Raw genomic sequence first — 19292 nt, forward strand, 5'->3', positions numbered from 1 at the left:
ACAGACAGATATTAATAGGTATTAAAGAAGTGGATGCTTAATTGCTTTACATCACAGGAGCTAAAATGGTACTTCAGCATTGATGTAGACATACCTAATTCAGTAATTAACGCTTGTGCATGCAATCATGGTATGCTTTTATTTTCAAATAAAATATGCACAATGATGTAGTAGCAATATTATAATACAATAAAACTTTCATTTTCTATAGCAGCTTATAGCTATATAATTTTTTCTTATACCTACTTACAGCTATAGTGTTTTCCATGACTTTTACTAGAGATCCTTTCTTATACTGAAGAATCCAGGTACTATATAAAACTAAAACTCTAAGACTGGGTGCATATAAAGTTGTTAGCAAGGGATACATACTATGCGAGTTTGAAAAAGATGAGTGTCAAAAAAACCCTGTTTTTCATATCCGTTATTTAGTCACCAGGATTTCAGGTTTTACATTACCCTGATCTATATTCCAAGCAGTCTCTATGCAAAAAATGAAGACGAATAGTATACAGTATGATTATTTAGTCAATACATATGCATACGGACCAGTATAGATAAAGACCCTTCAGCAACTATGCAAATAGCTTACCTTGCGTAACCATGGTTTCTCCAAAAATGTGTTTAAAACAATTCTATTTTTTTTTTAAATAACACAGGCTAGGGAGAGGCTCCTAAAAATTGCAGAAACAATTGTCTCCAAGTTCTCCAAATTCCCAGGAAAAAGCATTAAGAGTATAGTATCAGGACAGTGCAAAGAAATTAAATCACTCATGTATGGCCTCACCTCCCTTCCTGCTGTGGTATTACCACTCATCTGAACCCATAATGAGTTACTTCAGCTTGCTAACTGAGCAGAAAATTATACATTTTAGTTAGTCTCCTGACAGCTTAACAAACCAGCCCAGCTCACAGAGAGATCTGACAAGTACCAGTGGCAGCAAAAACTCAGATAACCTCCATGTAAAAATATGTCTTAATGGAGTTAAAGCTACTCTGAAAGCTTATTTTTACAGATAAGATGTCACATATGATTACCTGAAAGTACTAGCACAGCACATCAATGATCAGATCATTTCTCAATACTTTAGCACACATTCTATTAAAAAGCCTCATTTAAATTCATTTGTCCATTCCTCTGGTACCATCCTGACTTGCTATTAACATTAGATCTGTACATTTACATATCTAATTCAGACTAGGGATGAGAACTGACAATCAGGCTTCTATCGCATTACAGAGCACAAGGTTTTGACTTTTACTCCAGATTCATACATGCCCTGGAATAGAGTCTGCCAGTAAAAGGTTAATGCTAAAAAAAAAAAAAAAAAAAAAAAAAAAAAAAAAAAAAAAAGGATAAACTCCTACTAAACTTCTTGTTTTGCATCACATGACTGAACAGCTTTTGATTGGTAAGTGCAGCCTCAAACAAAAAAAACCCACAAACCACCTCCATCCCCAAAACGCATGTACTTTAGCATCCAATCATTATCTTAGACTTCTCCAGTGGCTCAAAACCATCATTTCTCAAAATTCTTGCTCTAACTGCAGACCTTTGGATTTATAGTTTACTTCCTTAAAAAGCACATAAAAGACAGTAGCAAATAGGCTTTATGTTTATTTCTGATCACCTACTATCATCTTTCAGTGCAGCCAAGATGACCCAACTGCCCATTGCCAGAAGAGGTTCCATGCCTTCCCCCGAAACTATAGCTCTTGCACTAACTAGGCTGCTCTATTAGACAAACTGGCACATTAATTTATAAAAAAAATGGTTTTGCTTTAGGCAAAAATCAAAATTCAACCAGTTCATCAACTGAATTGACTCAGGAAGAAAGATCAACAAATGCCAGAGCTGACTGTTGCGTCTTTCAGTGCCTTCCTTTGCAAAACCATGGGTGTGGGGATGAGGGAGCTTTTTGCGGCAAAAAGCCATTGGACTGGCTCAGCTGTATCACAAAATTGTACTCAACACACAAAACTGTAGCAGATGACAGTTACCAGAAAATAACCCCTTATGACCGACTGTCCTGTGTTCATCACATTTTTTCCACTAATTTGCCTGTGCTCACTACTTCCCCCAACTGCCCAAGGGGAGCTCTGAAGGACGTGGGAAATCTCCAGAACATCTGCAGTAAATAATTTAGATCTGCTCTGAAGAGACAAAAACATCTGACAGCAGGTGCCAGGCTCCCCACACTAACATTCCTGTCAGTGTAAGAATTAGGTAGCAAAACACTGGTCTGACCTTAAAAAGAAGAGTCAAAACACCTAGTGTTTAAAAACCAAAAAAACCAACCGAACAAAAAAGAAACCACACCACCCTATTGAGATTGAAACGTATTAAAACACTCCCGGGGGGAAAAAAACAAATTGTTCTCAACTAAAATTCGACCAAAGATACATGCAAACAGGTTCCCTTTCAGAAAATTACACAGTCCTACAACATTTGGTTTGGTGTCACCAGAAATAATTGTATAAAGTAAGATAAAATCACTATTTTATGAGAGCACTTCGATATTTAAGGTACTTATTTCACTTTTGCAATTGTATTCTATCCCTTTGTTTATTACTTCACAGGAAATGCACAAGATCTTTCTTTTTATGCAGCTCCCACCCTGTTTCCAAAGGGATGTCAGCTGACATCAGAGGGGCAGAGCAATAAGTACATCTCAATTATGAATGTCTACTAGAGCTTTTTGCAACAAAGGATTACCTGGTCACTATTTCCCAGCTTAGGAAAAAAAAAAAAATCCACAACAACAACAAAAACCCCCCAAAAACAAAACAAAACACCCCCTCTCCCCAAACCCACAACCCACTAAACTGCTTTCTATGTCCCTGGCATATATGATTAATGTTTTATCCTCAATACTTCAAACTTTGATTGAAGTCACTACTGAATGTTTTACTAGAAAACCATTGCTGATAGATTTCTGACAAGTGACATGGAATACTTTAAAAATTAACACAGTGGATAAAAAAAAACAACCCTTACCTCTATAAATACAGTCTTAGAAACTACCAGCAAAATAAGCTGGAACTAAATGTTAATGCTGTCCTGAGCACCCACTCATGCACTTGTGCACACTGTTGCACTCCACATGTTTGCTTTGGTCATGCTATAAGCTTTACATAATACAAATCTACCTAGCTTGAAGAACAGAACACATGTACAACATTGCGCCTCCTTTCCAGTAAAACAGCAAGAACGTCTATCTAGAAGGTCAGGTAATAATGTTCTGGCTCTTTTGGAAATTAAGTTGGTTCCTCATATAAAGTAAAAAATTCTCATTATTCTGTTTCATGCATTCAGGTTTGTATTGTGCACAATATAAACTGTATATTAATGGTGTATACACAGTTTGCAGTTTTGTCTCTAATCCAGACAACACAATTCATCAAATATTTGCTAAAAACTTTTACATATTGCTTGAAGGAACGGGAAAAAGAATCAGTATTTCATATACAGAATTTGGACAATGAAACAACATCCTTCTGTTCTAGCTTGCAGCTAATCAGTAACAGGAAATTACAGAAACCACCCTCATTCTTCAGCTGACTACCAGACCCCAGGTGTACCTTCTGGAACAAGGAGTGGCAACTGAAGAGAGAAATGCCTCCAGCCTTTCACCACCATGGGCCTGCCAAATACTGTTCTCCCCAGTTCCACTTGCTGATGGGACCACTAACCAGCTTCAGGCAAGTGCAAATAGGTTGTTTTTACTCCCTGTAACAGGCATCCCTCAGCTAAAACCTCTCTCTTCCAAGTGAAGGAGATTAAAGCAGTCATGAGATTTTCATCACTGGCAGAGCCATAGGAGTGGTAAGCTCCACTCATAGGTTGTGATTAACGGCTAGGTACAGCACTGCACCCAGCACAGGTATTTGCAACAATGGACTAACGGTCTCCATGTGAAAATATAACTGGGTTCATCAAGATAAAAAACAAAACAAAAGCAAACTCCCTCCAACATCTTTTTTTAACCTGCAAAACTTACCTCACTATGGATTTTACCACCTGACCCCCCTAACTATGCACAGGAACTATCAAACAGTTTTTACCAAGTTTTCAGAGAGTTGAAGTAAACATATTTCACTTAAAAAAAACCAAACAAACACCAAAAAACCCACCAGAAAACCCAACACCCTCTCATGCTTACATATACCAATAGTTTCTAATTTAGAAGTTTAATCACAGAAGTGGGTTACAGAAAGTGGTACCTATTAGAAATCTGTGAAATTAACAATTAATTTAACACCTTGGAACAAGGAGAAAAGAATACAGGCAGAATCAGTAAATAAAGACTTAAATTAAGCAGGAGGGTCTACTTTCATACATAGAGACTTACTTCAGACATCACATTCTAAACCACCAAATTAATAGAAGCAAGTAGTACGCTATCCCACAGGACAAGTTAGAAAAGAAGTTACAGGTATACTTTTACCCAGAATCTGTATAACCTGAAAAAACACCAGGGCGAAAAAAAAGCAACATTCAGTACCCTTTAGTAGGACCAACAACTTCCACTGGAGCAATAAAGGGGAACTGGCTGGATGGACCTGCTCTTACTAGTATGTCAAGACACAGTTCCACAGTTGGTAATACCAGATCACCCACTACTACAGAGCTTTAATCAGCATCAAGACAGAACACACAATTGCACTTAGGTCAAATTTGATAGAGCACACTGGCTACACTAAATCACGTTTTTAAATAATTTACATGGACACACTCCTTCAAACACTGTCGGGAGTCCAAGATCCCAGCACATCGAATGATTCTTTGCCACGTAACAGGGAAAATCTACACTCTACTCTTCTCCCTGCTGCTTATAAGGGAGCTATAACCCCAATTTTTCTTAGATTGGCTCAGAGCCTAAAGCGTGAGGTTTTCTGTTATATCCAAAACTATTCTTCATAATATTTGTCTATTAGAATATCCATACCAACATTCAGTTTCTCTTAAAATCTTCCTTAGCTCTTGGCTTCAATCACTCCTGAAAGTTACATCCATCCAGGAGACTTTTACCACAGTAATACCAGCACACCTCATACTGCCAGCACACTCCGCAAAACAGCTAGAAAACAAACCTTAACATGGACCCAAGAACAAGTTCTATCAGTAAATTATACATTAACACAGCTAAGATATTGTCAGGGACGCTGTTCTTCCCGGTTGAGATAGTTATGTCAGGAAAAATCTGTGGTATAAACAATTCTGAATGTATGAGTTATCTTTTGCCCCTTGACTTGCACCTAACAGAAACTGAGAAAGTATGTATAGCTTAGTAACAAAAAGAAAAACTCCCAAACCCCATTTAACAGCTTCAGGCTGGCAGAAAAATAAGTATTTTCTGATGACAAGGAAGGGGTGAAGCATGTCAGCCTTGCAAATTTTAAGCCATACTACTATTTCTCCTGGGGCAGGGAGGGGAAGAAATAAAAAATTCCAAAGAGAAACACATAGAAAATGACAGGTTCCTTTCAGCCTGAACAATTCAGAAGTCATCTTGCTCCGGACAAAATAAAGGAAGAAACTGAAATACTGTACTAACACCACCACCACCACACACCCACAAAAAGAACATAAAACAACCAAAGCCTTAAATAGGCCCTGAAATGGGCAGTACACAAAACACAGAGGAAAAAGAGCTAGCACATGTGAAATGATAACATACATTATTCTGGCTGGAAAAAATATTCCTGTGGAATTAAATTTTTGGAAGACATTGTTCTCTGAAAAAAAATATTTTAAAAAACCCCATTATCTGTATTTTTGTTTGCCAGTTGCCCTGCTCACGTCACATACTCTTTTGCCTAGTAAAATAGTCTCTGAATTTTACACACACAAAAAAAAGGCTGACTTACTATCAGGAACCTACTATCAAGAAATATTACCAGGTTTACTGTAATTACATTGTCATTATCTGAGGTTGATCACAGTAACCTGGCTCCAAAAACTTGCCTATTAACAAAGTTGGACATGGGACTTTTGTCTACAAAAGAACTCCATCAATACCATTAGTAGTGGAATGCAGCAATTCTGTAGTGAACTTTTTTTTGTTTTAAATCAAGAAAGTTACTACACACATAGTAAAGCTCTATTTCCAATTACCAAGAAAACAACATGATTCTTGGACAAGGCAAATAGACATTTTCAGTGAAAAGCAATACATATTTTCCCCACTAACTACAAAGGCATCCAGTTGCTGCTGTGAAGCAACCCAACCACGCACCATCAACTGTACACTGAGAAAACCGTACCTTCATTAAATGGTTCTGATACATCTTGATATTTCTGCTAATTGAAGCTTCTGCTTTCTTAGAATTACGGGTACATCCCACTTCTTTGAACTACTTTCCAATCAAGTTTCGATATACTTCAGTAAAATTCGTAATTCTGTACATCAGTAGTATTCATAAAGCTACATTTTTCTATACACTATTTTTCTCTACTTTCCTTCAGCAAGTGTGTCCCAAAGCAATGGAATTCAGGCAATAGAATACTCTGCATTAACAGTTTTGAATTCAAATTGGGAAAGTACTACGTTATCTTAAACTGTGAAATGAAGGTATTTAGCAGCAATATGTGGCCCATACACATTGATCAGGGTGGTGAATAAGCTACTAAGCAATTCTAGCACGTACGGATGAAACATCCATATAACGGAAGTATAATATTTTCCACAGGAACATTCCAGTCATCACTGATTCTGTCACATAAAAAACAAATAGATGCATTTCCATCAATGATAAGAGAATACAGAAGGACTTTATTAAAGTCACTCAGTACAGATAGATGACTTAAAAAGACAATCAGTAGCAGTGACTCAGTAAGCACGTTGTGCTTTCAAAATTAATCATGGGTAACCCCAAAACCAACAGTGATCCCGAATGCTTTCTTCACCATTTTGCTACTGCTTAAAGTATGCATTGTGTCAGATTAACTGAACAGTGTCTTGTCATTACTGTCCACAACTGGCAAAGCTGTAAGCAACAGCAGTTTAGATCTGCAGACTCATGAAAACTAACCTAACTAAGCTTGCCTGTGGAAAATTTCTAGGAATAGAAGTTCCAGAAGAAAAACAAGTCTGACATAATCAGGTAAAAATCCATTTCCACATAAAATTAAATTATTCATCCCAAAAGAAACAAAAAAACAAAATGAGACAACTAACTTTAGGAATTAATAAGAAAAGAGATGAGTAGCAGGTAAGTTTTCACAGCTCAAGTAGAGAGATGTAAATCAATGGACACATATAGAGCAAATATCCATTTGTTCAATGTTTATCAAAAGTTAGAGCCAGTTTTGCTACAGTCCTAAACATTAGAAAACTGACATCTCGCAAGTATTAGAGAAATGGCCTGTACTCAACAGAGCTGGAAAGAACTGAATGGGCTATTCCGCTTCTTTGCGGGACTAAAATTATATGTATAATTATATAAAACATGATACATTTGACTATGTGGGAGCTTTGCAACCAGTTTACTTCTTTTGTCTTTTACAATATTTTAAATTAAAAAAAAATTTGAAAGCATGCAGGTTGGAAGACTTCAAGAAGGAGGTGCAACTCTAGGAACTACCCTGAAATTCAAGGATACATTTCATCAGTTTTTTGTTTGTTTTTTTTTTTTTTTAATGAAGATACATCACTTGCCAAGGAACATTTCCAAGCAGGAGCCAAGAAACAATCACAACAGCGTGGAAGTTATAAACCTTCATCTTAAAACCCACCTTTTGGCTAAAGCTAACTAAATACTCCTTTTCAGATTTACATTGGTGATAATTCCTATTTATTTCACTTAAGTAAAATCTCACATCTGTTGGTATCTTAACAGACATGGTTCAGAACTAAAGTTAGGCTGCACGAAAACAACTTCCACAGGAATTTCCTTTATATTTGAGTCTAGCCACAGCCATAAACATTCTCTATATAGCTTATACTAAGAAGGCAGCTAATGAGAAACCACACCAATACAGCAGAAGCCTCGGTCATTTACTACAACCCAGCATGCACATTTTGGCTGAGGGGAAAAGGTCTGGAGGGGTATTTATATCTTTAGGGTAGGGCACAAACACTAATGTTTAAAAAAAAAAAAACACAGTAATTTCATTGAAGACAGAATACAGATTTACAGAAGCAGATTTTTTCCCCCTTATTTTCAATTTCATTAAGGACACTTATAACATTAAGACACTGTCAGTGATCTACTTAGCAATAATAATAAAAGAATCACAGAATCATTAAGGTTGGAAAAGACCTTCAAGATCATCAAGTCCAACCACCAACCCAACACCATCATGCCCACTAAACCATATCCCAAAGTACCACGTCTACATGTTTTTTGAACACTTCCAGTGATGGTGACTCCACCACCTCCCTGGGCAGCCTGTTCCAATGTTTGACCACTCTCTCAGTAAAGAAATTTTTTCCTGATATCTAGTCTAAACCTCCCCTGGCACAACTTGAGGCCATTTCCTCTCGTTCTATCACTAAGGAAAGACAGTGTGGTTTGCAATAGTGCCAGCATTCCCTCCCCTAGCCTGACAGATCCTTTTCTCTCAGGAATCACAGAATCACTAGGTTGGAAAGGACCTTTAAGATCATCAAGTCCAACCATCAATCCAGCACCACCATGTCCCCTAAACCATGTCCTGAAGCGCCACATCCACACGTTTAAATAAAAAACAATGGCAGACTGCCCCATGCAGTGCCTCACTTGGATGTGTCTGCAGTCTTGGAAGCTTGACTACCCTACGTTCTCCTACAAATGGACCTTGAGCTTGTTTGGAGGTTCTAGCAGGGGAGCGCAGCTACCGTATACCCTTGACCGATGAACGGTACGCCTCTATCGGGGAAGGTCGTCCTCTTCGACCGAGCGCGCAGCTTCGGGAGGGACGCACATGGAGCGGTGAGGGAGGAAGGGGACACCCGCCTAGCCAGCCAGATCAGCCGAATCAACCCTGGCGATCAATGGGGTGACAGATGTCGCAGCCAGATCGCCCTCACATCCGATCGCTCTCACATTAGAAAGCATTTCTGCCCTGAACAAGCTTCAGACCAAGCCACTTCTTTTGACACCATTTTCCAAACACCTTGACATAAAGGAGAGGCTGTTATCTTAACTTATGGGTAACGTGAGCAGTGCCACTGCATTTCCTACCTATGTCCTGCTGCAGGTGGCTTCACAGTGTTATGGAAAATACTACTACCCGTGCAAGCAGCTGCGGATTCCAGATAACCACATGCCAGACCTGAGCTAGAAATCACTCTCCCTTCTTACATGTATGATAAATTCTAAGCAGAATAGTATTTGCCTGTTGACCTGTTTTTTCAGTAGTAGTCCTAGTTGCACTGTGTTAAAATTTGCATTTAATACAACTTAAAACTCTTCCATCTCATACTTTGGGTTCAGCTGCCAAATACAGTACAACAGGTCTTCAAAGGAAAACAGAACTTAGTTTATATTTGCACATTTGGGAGCAGGCAGACTACTAACTCGGAAAGGCATGGCTGTAAGCACAAGTATGGTCCACTGCCTGTCAGCTCCTACTTTCAAGGCTGAGTCCACCTCAGAAGCATTTGGTGGTATCCAATTCTCTCATTTACCTTTCACATACATCTTACCAGATGCACTCACAAAATAGAGAACGTAGCATATAGTGATGGACAGCCTCACAAGGAAGGAGAGGTGGTACTACCAGTTCATCTGTATTTACCAGAAAACCGTAATAAAGCTTGTCCAATATATGAACAATATTAAAGTTTACTTAGTTCAGGGAGTGGGAAGGAAAGAAATTAATTTCTATAGATCTGGGCATTAGTAGTCGGGATGTCATAAACACATATCTGATTTACAAACACACATTAAAATGGCTCAAACCACAAATCTTGATGCTGAAGTAAGAGATCTCAGCATATCAAAACTGCAGAAGTGACATCAGTGTGTTCAATGTGTTTCCATTGCTGTTGGTTTCACAGTAAGAACGACGAGGCCTCGAACTTGACTTCTTCAGCAGAGCGAGCATTCCAAATGTAACTTCATAGGAAAAAGTCTGTGCAATTTTAGGTTTTATTACTTACGTTTTTAAGTGTAAGAAATTACTCACAGAACAAACAGCTCCATTATCAAGGCATCTTCAGCTAAGAAGTCCTCCCTTCTTTTCTCTTACTCTGCCACTTAGGTAACCAGAAGAAAGTGAGCTAACTGCTCCTAGTAATTTTGAGTTCTACCCATTCTGTTCCATAATTCATGAGAATATTTACTGAAGGCAGCCTTGTGGACAGGACCCTTCGTGTGATGATCAACATCCTCCAGGAAAATATTGTATCTGTTTAGTTTTTATTCACTTCTAAACATGCTCGTGGCCACTCCTCTCTCCCCTCCTTCCCTGCTCCCCACTGTCACCCCTTTCCCTTTACCTTTCTCAGAAGGGAGACCTGGCTGCCATTAACTACCTGATTCATCAGAACTGCTCCACTCTCTGACCAGCACCCACTGCTCACAAATCCCAGCAAATTTCTTCCATTCTGCACCATCTCTCCTTACCAAGGCCCATGCTTCACTGAAAATCTCCATCCCCCGCAGTCAAACTTCCAAATGCCCTCTTCACTTTCCTGATTTTTCATGTAGCAACAATATCCTAAACGTCCTAAAGTTGTAAAAGGTACAACAGTAAAAAAAGCATAAGAACCATACATATGTCAGTGAGCAGAAGCACACAAAGTAGATAAGACTGGAATACCCGCACACACAGAATATGGTGCAGATCTGAGAGAAACTCCAACTGGATTAAACTTTCTTAGCAACGATGCAACAACAGTTACAGTTTGTTTCAGTCTCTCTCTGCATTTTCATGCAAATACAATCATCTTCAGTACAGTTGCTGGCACTGAATTACTAGCAGTGCTCATATAAACTGCACTAATGAAGGAGCTTGCTCCACTACAGATACAAACGTTAGATTACAAAACAGTGAAGGCATAAGCAAGCTCTTAGTAAAAAAAAAAAAAAAAAAACCAAAACAAAACCTTGAAAAGCTCCCACACAAGTTTTAAATAAGTAAAATACCTCACAAAAAAACCCACTCAAAAAATAGTTATCACACCAATAGAAAACTATAGTATAAAAAACACTAGACTGCAGTCCTGAAAGAAGTATTGCTTAAAACTAATTTTAAAAATTTGCACCAATACTAATCACATAAATTTATCAGTCTATATTATATAAGTGCAAGTTTTTTGTTCTAAACAAGACCACTGTTAACTCCACAGTTTAGTTATGTCAGACACTGCATGTTCAGTTGTGCCTAACCATAAAAAAAAAAACAAACAGTGTTAAACAGTTAAGTCAACAAATAGCTCATCAACTGACATCCAAGCTGTTTTGTTGAAGAGTGGAAATGCATAGGCTGACTACAGTTTCAAAGTTAACTCTTTATAGGCAACCACCAAATGAAACACAGATGAGATATTAAATGCTTCAACTATCCTCCCATATGCTTTAGTATATGAAGTGATAGATTATGAAAAATGACACATTGTGATGCATGTCAAATTCAGAATTTTATTACTATTTCAATTTTGTACAAAACAATGTAAGGCAGGAAGCCAGTAAAGAGGGTTTAGAAAAGATACCCATCACTTCCAAAATCACCAGCAATATTAATTGTGATTTAAAAATCTTGATTACTTTGGCTATATCAGACAAATAAATCTTGCCGGTTTCTCTCCTCAGAAGCTAAAACATCCTTGTTTAGTACAAATTAACCTCACTATTAAAAAAATATATAAAAGGCTAAAGGAAAGGTATAATGGCAAATAGGCTCAGTTTTTGAAAGTTTCATTTTAAACCTGAGATGGTGTTGGCAGAGAGGAAAAAGGGTTTCAAATACATACTTTTTAAGCTATCTTTTAAAGCATGATGACATTAAAAAAAAATTGTTTCAGATAAAGGTACAGGAAAAGAGGGAGACTAGAGGAACGCAGCAAAGGCCAGTATCTCCTGTCACGACGGGCTTTCACAGGCTCTGCTTTAATAGTAAGTATACAATGTGTGACCCAGATAACAAGGGTAGCATCAAGGACTTAGTTTAGCAAAGCTGTAAAGCTGTCTAAAACGGGTTACAAGTCATTGATTAGCAAACAGTTGTTCTAAGACTTGCATGAAGGTCCTTTCCAACATGACTCAGCACCCACCCACAGTCCAAATAGAAAGATCCTTTATCAACGTAAAACAAATAATGTGGTCCACTGTTATTCTTTCAGTTATACGTATAAGCATACACTTATGGATATAATCAGCAAATGTACCAATCGCCACATATTTAGTAATGAGAACTGACGTTATTTTCCTACATTATTTCTGTGACAGTCATATTTCAGCCTGCTATTTTCTATATGCCATGTCTCAAAAGTTCAAAGTATTTAATATTTACATGACCATATATTCTACTTCAGTGAGAAGAAAGCAACCTTACAATTTCTTCCTTTAAAAAGTGCTAAGCTGTATCAATAAAACTGGACACTTTACTAAGACTATATTGGCATCCTGAGTAAAGGATACTATTTTTACATGTATTGGGAAAAATGTTCTTGATTTACTCAAACAAATTTCAAATGCACCTAACTATCCAGTTATGAATAGTCACAAATTGAATGAAGTGATTTTTCTTTGTACAGTTTGTCTAATGCAACAGTTTTTTAAAAAGGGGATACTGAGTCTACCTAGATGTTAGAAATATTTTTTCTGACTTTTTTTAATCTAGTTGAAGCTTCTGATCCTTCTGAAGTAAATTATTAATTTAGACCTATGACGTTCTAAGTGCTGAAGGTTCCATTTGTTCCAAAATGCAAACTAGAAATAATTTAGTCATGTACTTAAAGCACCACACATTTTTGAAAAGGCTGTAAAACAGAAGCTCATGTTATCCAGAACCAGTCTGACAACTTCACAGTCACAAGTTTTTGCACTGATGTACAGATTTTATTCAAAATATTGTTTGAATTATATCTCATTAGCGTCTTCCAAACAAAAAATACAAAGAAAAATACTTTTTTGGGCAGGGGAGCATATAGCAAAGCCCTTCTAAGTACAGCTTAAATAGAAAGTATTTTGAACACTTTCCCAATAGCACCTTCTTGTCTTTCCACTATCCTTGCTGAGGTTCCCACAGGCTAGTTGAGACAGCAAGGTGACAAAACCTAAGTGACTTGAAGTACCTGAAGCTTATCTAGTACTTTATGTAAAGTTTTGGTCAGGAAGAAGTACAAGCTATAGTCTAGGAAGAAACATGTAAGGGTAGGGAGAGAGAGACTGAAGCATCCGTCAACAAAATGAGGCTGAACAGTTACACAGCATGTACTTAACACTGCCTTTGGAAAAACCTTCCATAAGGCAAAACACAAACACTAACAAATATGTATGTAATTCAACTCCACCAACTACTCATAAGACTTGGAAATCTAATTTTATCACATGAGAAGCCTTCTCATCCGTGCTTAGATTTATAGTACAGACCATCTGCCTCCAACTGCTGAAAGGCCTATCTTCCTGAAACTGTGTGTTGTATCTTCATCCAGGCTAAAATCTTCCAGGATTGTACAGAATAGTTTAGATAATGGGCTTTAATACTATGCCTGATAGCATCCTTGAATTTCAAACAAACTCTTAAACAATAGAAGATTACAAAGTAGGCCACTTTTTTTATCTCAGAAGTAAGGTGTTTAGCCTGTGAGCATACTCTTAGCTACTGTGGCAGAAAGACATACATCAGGGCTTGTATTTAAAGACAGAGTTGTAAATCACTAGCAAGAAAGACAGGAAAATGGTGCAGGCAAAGCTCTGAGAAGAAATAGAGTATCTTGCCTATATATGCCACAAAGTTGGAAACAACTGATGGTCTATATATAGTTTAAAAGTCATTTGTAAACTAGATTGTTCTCAACCCAGCTGAAGCACATCTAAATTATTTGTGGGTTGTCAAGATGTTTTTAAATAGGCAGAACAATCACAGTTGCAATTCCTTGTGCATAGGACAGGATGGAAAAATGCCCCACACAGAGTGCTTGCTGCCTCACAGAATACAGTATTTTACTGCTTTTGTTTTGGCTGATTACTTGCAGCTTCAAGTCACCCATGCTTACGGAGCTAACATTACAGATACACAAGAACAAACCTCGAGGACTGTACAGTTCTAAACAGCTTTTAAACTGAATTCTTGGACAGGTTCTGGATAAATAAACCATGTAATGGAAGCACAATAGAGAAAAGGGGAGGGAGTAATACATCCTTGAAGATAAAATATACTACATTAAAAAAATTGACAACTATTTCCTCCACAAGGGAAAAAAAAGAGGGAGGAAACGGGTCAGAGGAAGAGAAGCCTACCTGTGCAGAGTTTAGCATACAAGTTTTCTAGATACAAAGCTTAAATTATACTGTCTCCTATATGGAAAAAATAGTCTTTAAAATGTTATTTCCACATCCTACTTAGGAATAAATGCCTTTATTACTCCTCTGAATGGCTCTTAATATCTAGGACTTTCTGCACAGCATACTGTGATCCATCAATCTCTATCCCACTAAGCACAGAACAGACAGACATCAGCTTGATTTGGAATGGAGAAGAGTTGCAAAGGATTTAATGGAAAGTATTATGAAGCCCTATCTCACATCATGGAATTTTTTTTCAATGAAGGATTTTAGGGGGAGAAAAAAGCTTTAAAAACCAAAACAAAAACAGTAACAAAAACCCCAGTCACCAGGAAAGGTACAGTCAGTCCTTGCTTCACAGCTCAGGGAGTTGGAATGACTGCACTCAAGTCCACTTCTAGCCCTGCATTTTTAACATCAGCTTCCTTACAGCTGCAGTCATGCACATTTATAACTGCTTTCACCACCACTAAATGTTTGCAAATAGAAGTAAAAACCAAAGTTAAGAAAACAAGGCACTGACGTTGAGCATTGTGCCACTTCTATTCAAAGAATCAATCATATATGAACTCAAAGGGAAAGATATTTTTGCACAGGCAATGTAAGTCACACAAAGAAGCCGATTCACCCTTGAAGACCAGAATATCTGGAAATGAGAAGGAGGGATTTTACAGAAAAAATACTTGTTTGGGACCTAACTGTGCTCCTTCAAAGACATGAAGCACACTTTCAAAAAAGGTTGCTTGTGACTACATACTAGAAGTAAATCTGGAATCTCACATACAATTGCTGACCATAGATCAGTTGACTTTCCCCCCCCCCCCCCCCGAGTGCACAGTTTCAGCAAACCAAGGGGAATTTTCATTAACTTAACCATCCTCACCCTCCCCCAAGCTACTGAAGCCCTCCGTTGAAGAGGAAGGAGACAAAAGCCTCTAGCAACCCATAGTTAGAACACAGTATTAGACACTGCTGCCTTCATTCTCATCTTTTCACACAAGTTCTAACCACTTAGTGACATGATGACTGCTTTTAGGAAACATTCACATTTTAGATAGAGAGTGAGAGATATATATCTCCTATAGATGTAAAATAATCTTAAATAAAACCCAAATTATGGAAATGGAGAAATTAATTCCTGAATCAACTCCTTTTAATGATGTTATTGATTAGTTTCTTTTTCTCAAGTTACATAAGAGATTTTAAACTGTATGCTTTGGTAAATTATTTCTTTTAACCTGAAACTATGTTTAATTAACTCTTCTGCTCTGTATTTTCTAAGAGATTAATAGAATGAATCTCCAGCTAACCAATATGAAATTGTCTGATTATTTCAACAATAGCTGTTTTCTTCTTTAAAAAATTTACTTGTTTTTTCCCCAGGCCTCCAGCAGTATCCACACAAACAACCTGAGTCCGGCTTCCAGCAGAAGGAGTTGCGGTATTGGAAGATTAATCAAACTGCAGCATATGAATATCCATTTCTAGGACACCCAGTATCTACATGTAAAATTAGTCAATATAGGTGACTTTAGAAAGCAGGTTAAGATACTTTTTCAAGAACAATGTAATGCTGACATACAGTTTCTTTAGCACACATTAAGAAGAGCTATTTTCAAACTAAATTATCTGTTGTTAAAGGCATGTAATTTTTTATCTTATTTTTCAAAGAACTAGTGAGCCCAGGAAAGGAATTTCTGAGGTAAAACTAAGACAGTTGATCTGAGTACAAGTTTTGCTGTTGACGTCCTTGGGGCTAGAATTTCATTCCTGGACTTCAGGCAACCAAAATAATTGTTATTTATTGCAGAAAAAATTAATAAGTTGAGCTTTATAGCAAGAGCAGATTAAATTCACAGAGCTAGGTAAAGTTACATCTTATGCCTATAGCAAATCATTCCCTTCACTCCTCCACAAATGAGTATAACACAGCTTTCTGGCAAGAGCAGTTCTTCTGGGTAAAGTCTTAAAAACCTAAATTTCTGCATACTATGTGTAAAGAACAAAACAAACACACACTCTCCCCCTCCCCCAGCAATCTATGCATATACCAATAAAAAGACAGCAGTATTTTCTCCAGAGGAATAAGTATTTTGCTTTAGAAGGCCTAATTTTCCCAGTAGTTCTGTTGATGATTCTGTCTGCTCGCTTCATTTTACTAAAACAATTTCACTTCTTGAACAATGCATACATGCAGTACTAGTACTTTACATTGTTTTGAACAGATACATGTATAAATAGTTTTCTACATTACCCACTTTTTTTTAAGTTTAGGTGTGGCTATATTTCTGAAACAAAAATAACTGTGCATATAGGATACTTTAAAATATCACATGTAAGACTGCAGAGAGCATTTATAGCAGTAAAACTAAGTTTAGTAAAAAAAAAAAGTCTTCTTATAGTTGAATGCTTTGTAGCAAGAAAACAGCTTTTCATACTACACAAATTTTTAGCAACTGATATTCTACAATAGCCAGACTGAATGGACTGTGATGCCAAATGCCAATACTCAATACACATGACCTAAAATGACTTTACTTCCTGTGCGTAACAGGAAATCCCAGGCTGAAGTCCTCGGGAGTTGCTGCATAATAAAACCAATAATAAAATCCTTTCAAACTTAGACACCAGGAAGTAAGTCAATAAATTTTGACAAAATAAAAATCAGTAATCCATAGCCAAGTAAATACCTAAGTTTCTCTAATATATCCATTGTAGCTCAGTTTTATCACAGGCAATAAAGTATCTTTTTGCACTGCTCTTTCACAGAGTTGCAAAAGCTGCTCTATGCCCCGATTTGTTGTAACCTTTCCAAATTCCACTCTGTAAATCCCACATCCCCAAAATCACAGCACCAAGCGGAGACGACTCTGCTACCCCAAAAAAATCTGCCCAAGCTCTCCTCACAGAATCATCAGTAAGGTACCAAGACCAGTTTCAATACACAGCGTTTCTTCTGTTATAGTCTCAATCCCTCAATAATCCATTGGATTGGGAGCAGAAACAAATTAGTGGCCAGCATTCACCCTAGACTGACCACTGAGGTCAATTCATTCCTCTGTCCTGAGCTCTAGCAATCCCATTTATAAAGTCTCAGGGGTGAAAGAAAGGGAAATGAGGGCCTGAAGACTTCAGCTTTTTCTACTGGGGAAAATATCTTTATGTTTCAAGCCTCTCCTCAGATGAAAGTGACAGTATAATTAATGCTTCTTAAACTTCTTTATTTAGTATGTGAAGCAATATTCTTGTCCTTCTCTTTGCCACCACCTTGCACAATATTCTGCCACACAAATGCTCAACACACGCTATACTCGTTACTGATATGGGATTCCTGGGATGCCTTACAGCTCTTTGCCCTTCCATTTGCCTGTAAGAGAGACCCTTTGGCTCCAATGGCTGTCCAGTGAAAGAGAGCAAAATGCTCCACTCCCCTACCATGCTGCAGTCACCAACAAACTGAAGTACCTGTGCCCCAAGACACAACACAGGCCCTGACCCTGCATCAAGAGGGGAAAGAGACAACCCTTTATTTTAGATACTACTATACCATGACTTCTATACTGACCAGATGGTCCACTAGTACAAATCTTTAGTACAAATCTTTTTCCTCCACCATTTTTACCAGGCTAGTGACATCTTCTCCCTTCCCTATACCCACACGCATCTATCCATTCCTGCCTCCCAGCAGGTGAAGTCTTCTTTTCTCCAGCACCCCACCACGTTCATTACAAAAACCAGAGCCCTTTCTCCCACCACTCACCCCGCAGGCCAGGCTCCCGCAGGGGTGTCGCTGTCCTACGGACGGGAGGCACCGTACCTGGACCACAACCTGACCCGCCGCCTCTGCAGCTTCCCTCTTCCCCCTGTCAGAAGATACCTCCTCCCCACTCCGGTCGCTCCCGTCAGAGGCGGCTCGCCGCCGCCGCTGCCGCCGTCGTGTGCCCCTCGGTAAAGGAGATCCCTTCGGCCCTTGCGGGGGCGCCTCCGAGAACGAGCCCAACTCCCCACCTTCCCGCGCCAGCCCCAGGCCCACCGAGCCCCCCTCACAGACCTGTAGATCCAGCCATCTTGTCCAAACCCCCCCCACCGGTCCGGGCCTGCACGCGATGCACGTCACTTCCACTTGACGCAGCGCGTCACTTCCCACAGGGTAACCGCAACTCTCAAGCGCGGAGGCGCGCGCGGGAAAGGGCGCGCGAGCGGCGGAGGGCGGGGCAAAGGGGAGGGGGCGGGGCCCGAGCGGCTTCGGAGGCGCCGGTACGGGACGCGCGGCCTCACTGCCAGCCCCAGTTCCGGGCGCCGCCGGGGTCCGCAGCCCCCACCTGGGCCGGCCACGGGAGCCAGCGCCGAGCTCTACCGAAGGCGTCCACTGCCGGTGGCACCCTGCGCCTCCTACCCCGGGAACCACAGCCGCAGGCAGCGCGTCTGGCTCTTGTTGGCACATAGGAGAAAGCGGCTTCCGTGAGGGGCAACGGGCTGGGCGGAGGCGCCACGTCCGCGTTCACACGGGTGGGAGGGAAGCGCTCGCCAGAGCCGCCCGCAGAGGCACGGAGGGCGACAGGAGGCGTTTTGCAACCGCGGCGGTGATTGTAGGCGGAGGGGTCGGGGACCGTCGCCGCCGGGGCGCGCAGCGCTGCTGCGGGCGGCCGCTTCCCGCAGGATGGCTGCGCTGCGCGCACCTCGCGGGCAGCGCCCGGCGCCCACGCGCTGCTGGCAGCGCCCCGTCCAACCGTACGGGCATGCGTCACTCCCTGCTCTACCGCTTCCGAAGGGGGATTGCGCATTCGTTTGCGGATTCTTCTGGCGGAGATCAAACAGCGAGGACGCGAAACATCTGTCCTCCAGCTAACCTG

Source organism: Phaethon aethereus (genome assembly GCF_964289735.1).
Source record: "Phaethon aethereus genome assembly, chromosome: 2".
Classification (NCBI taxonomy): domain Eukaryota; kingdom Metazoa; phylum Chordata; class Aves; order Phaethontiformes; family Phaethontidae; genus Phaethon; species Phaethon aethereus.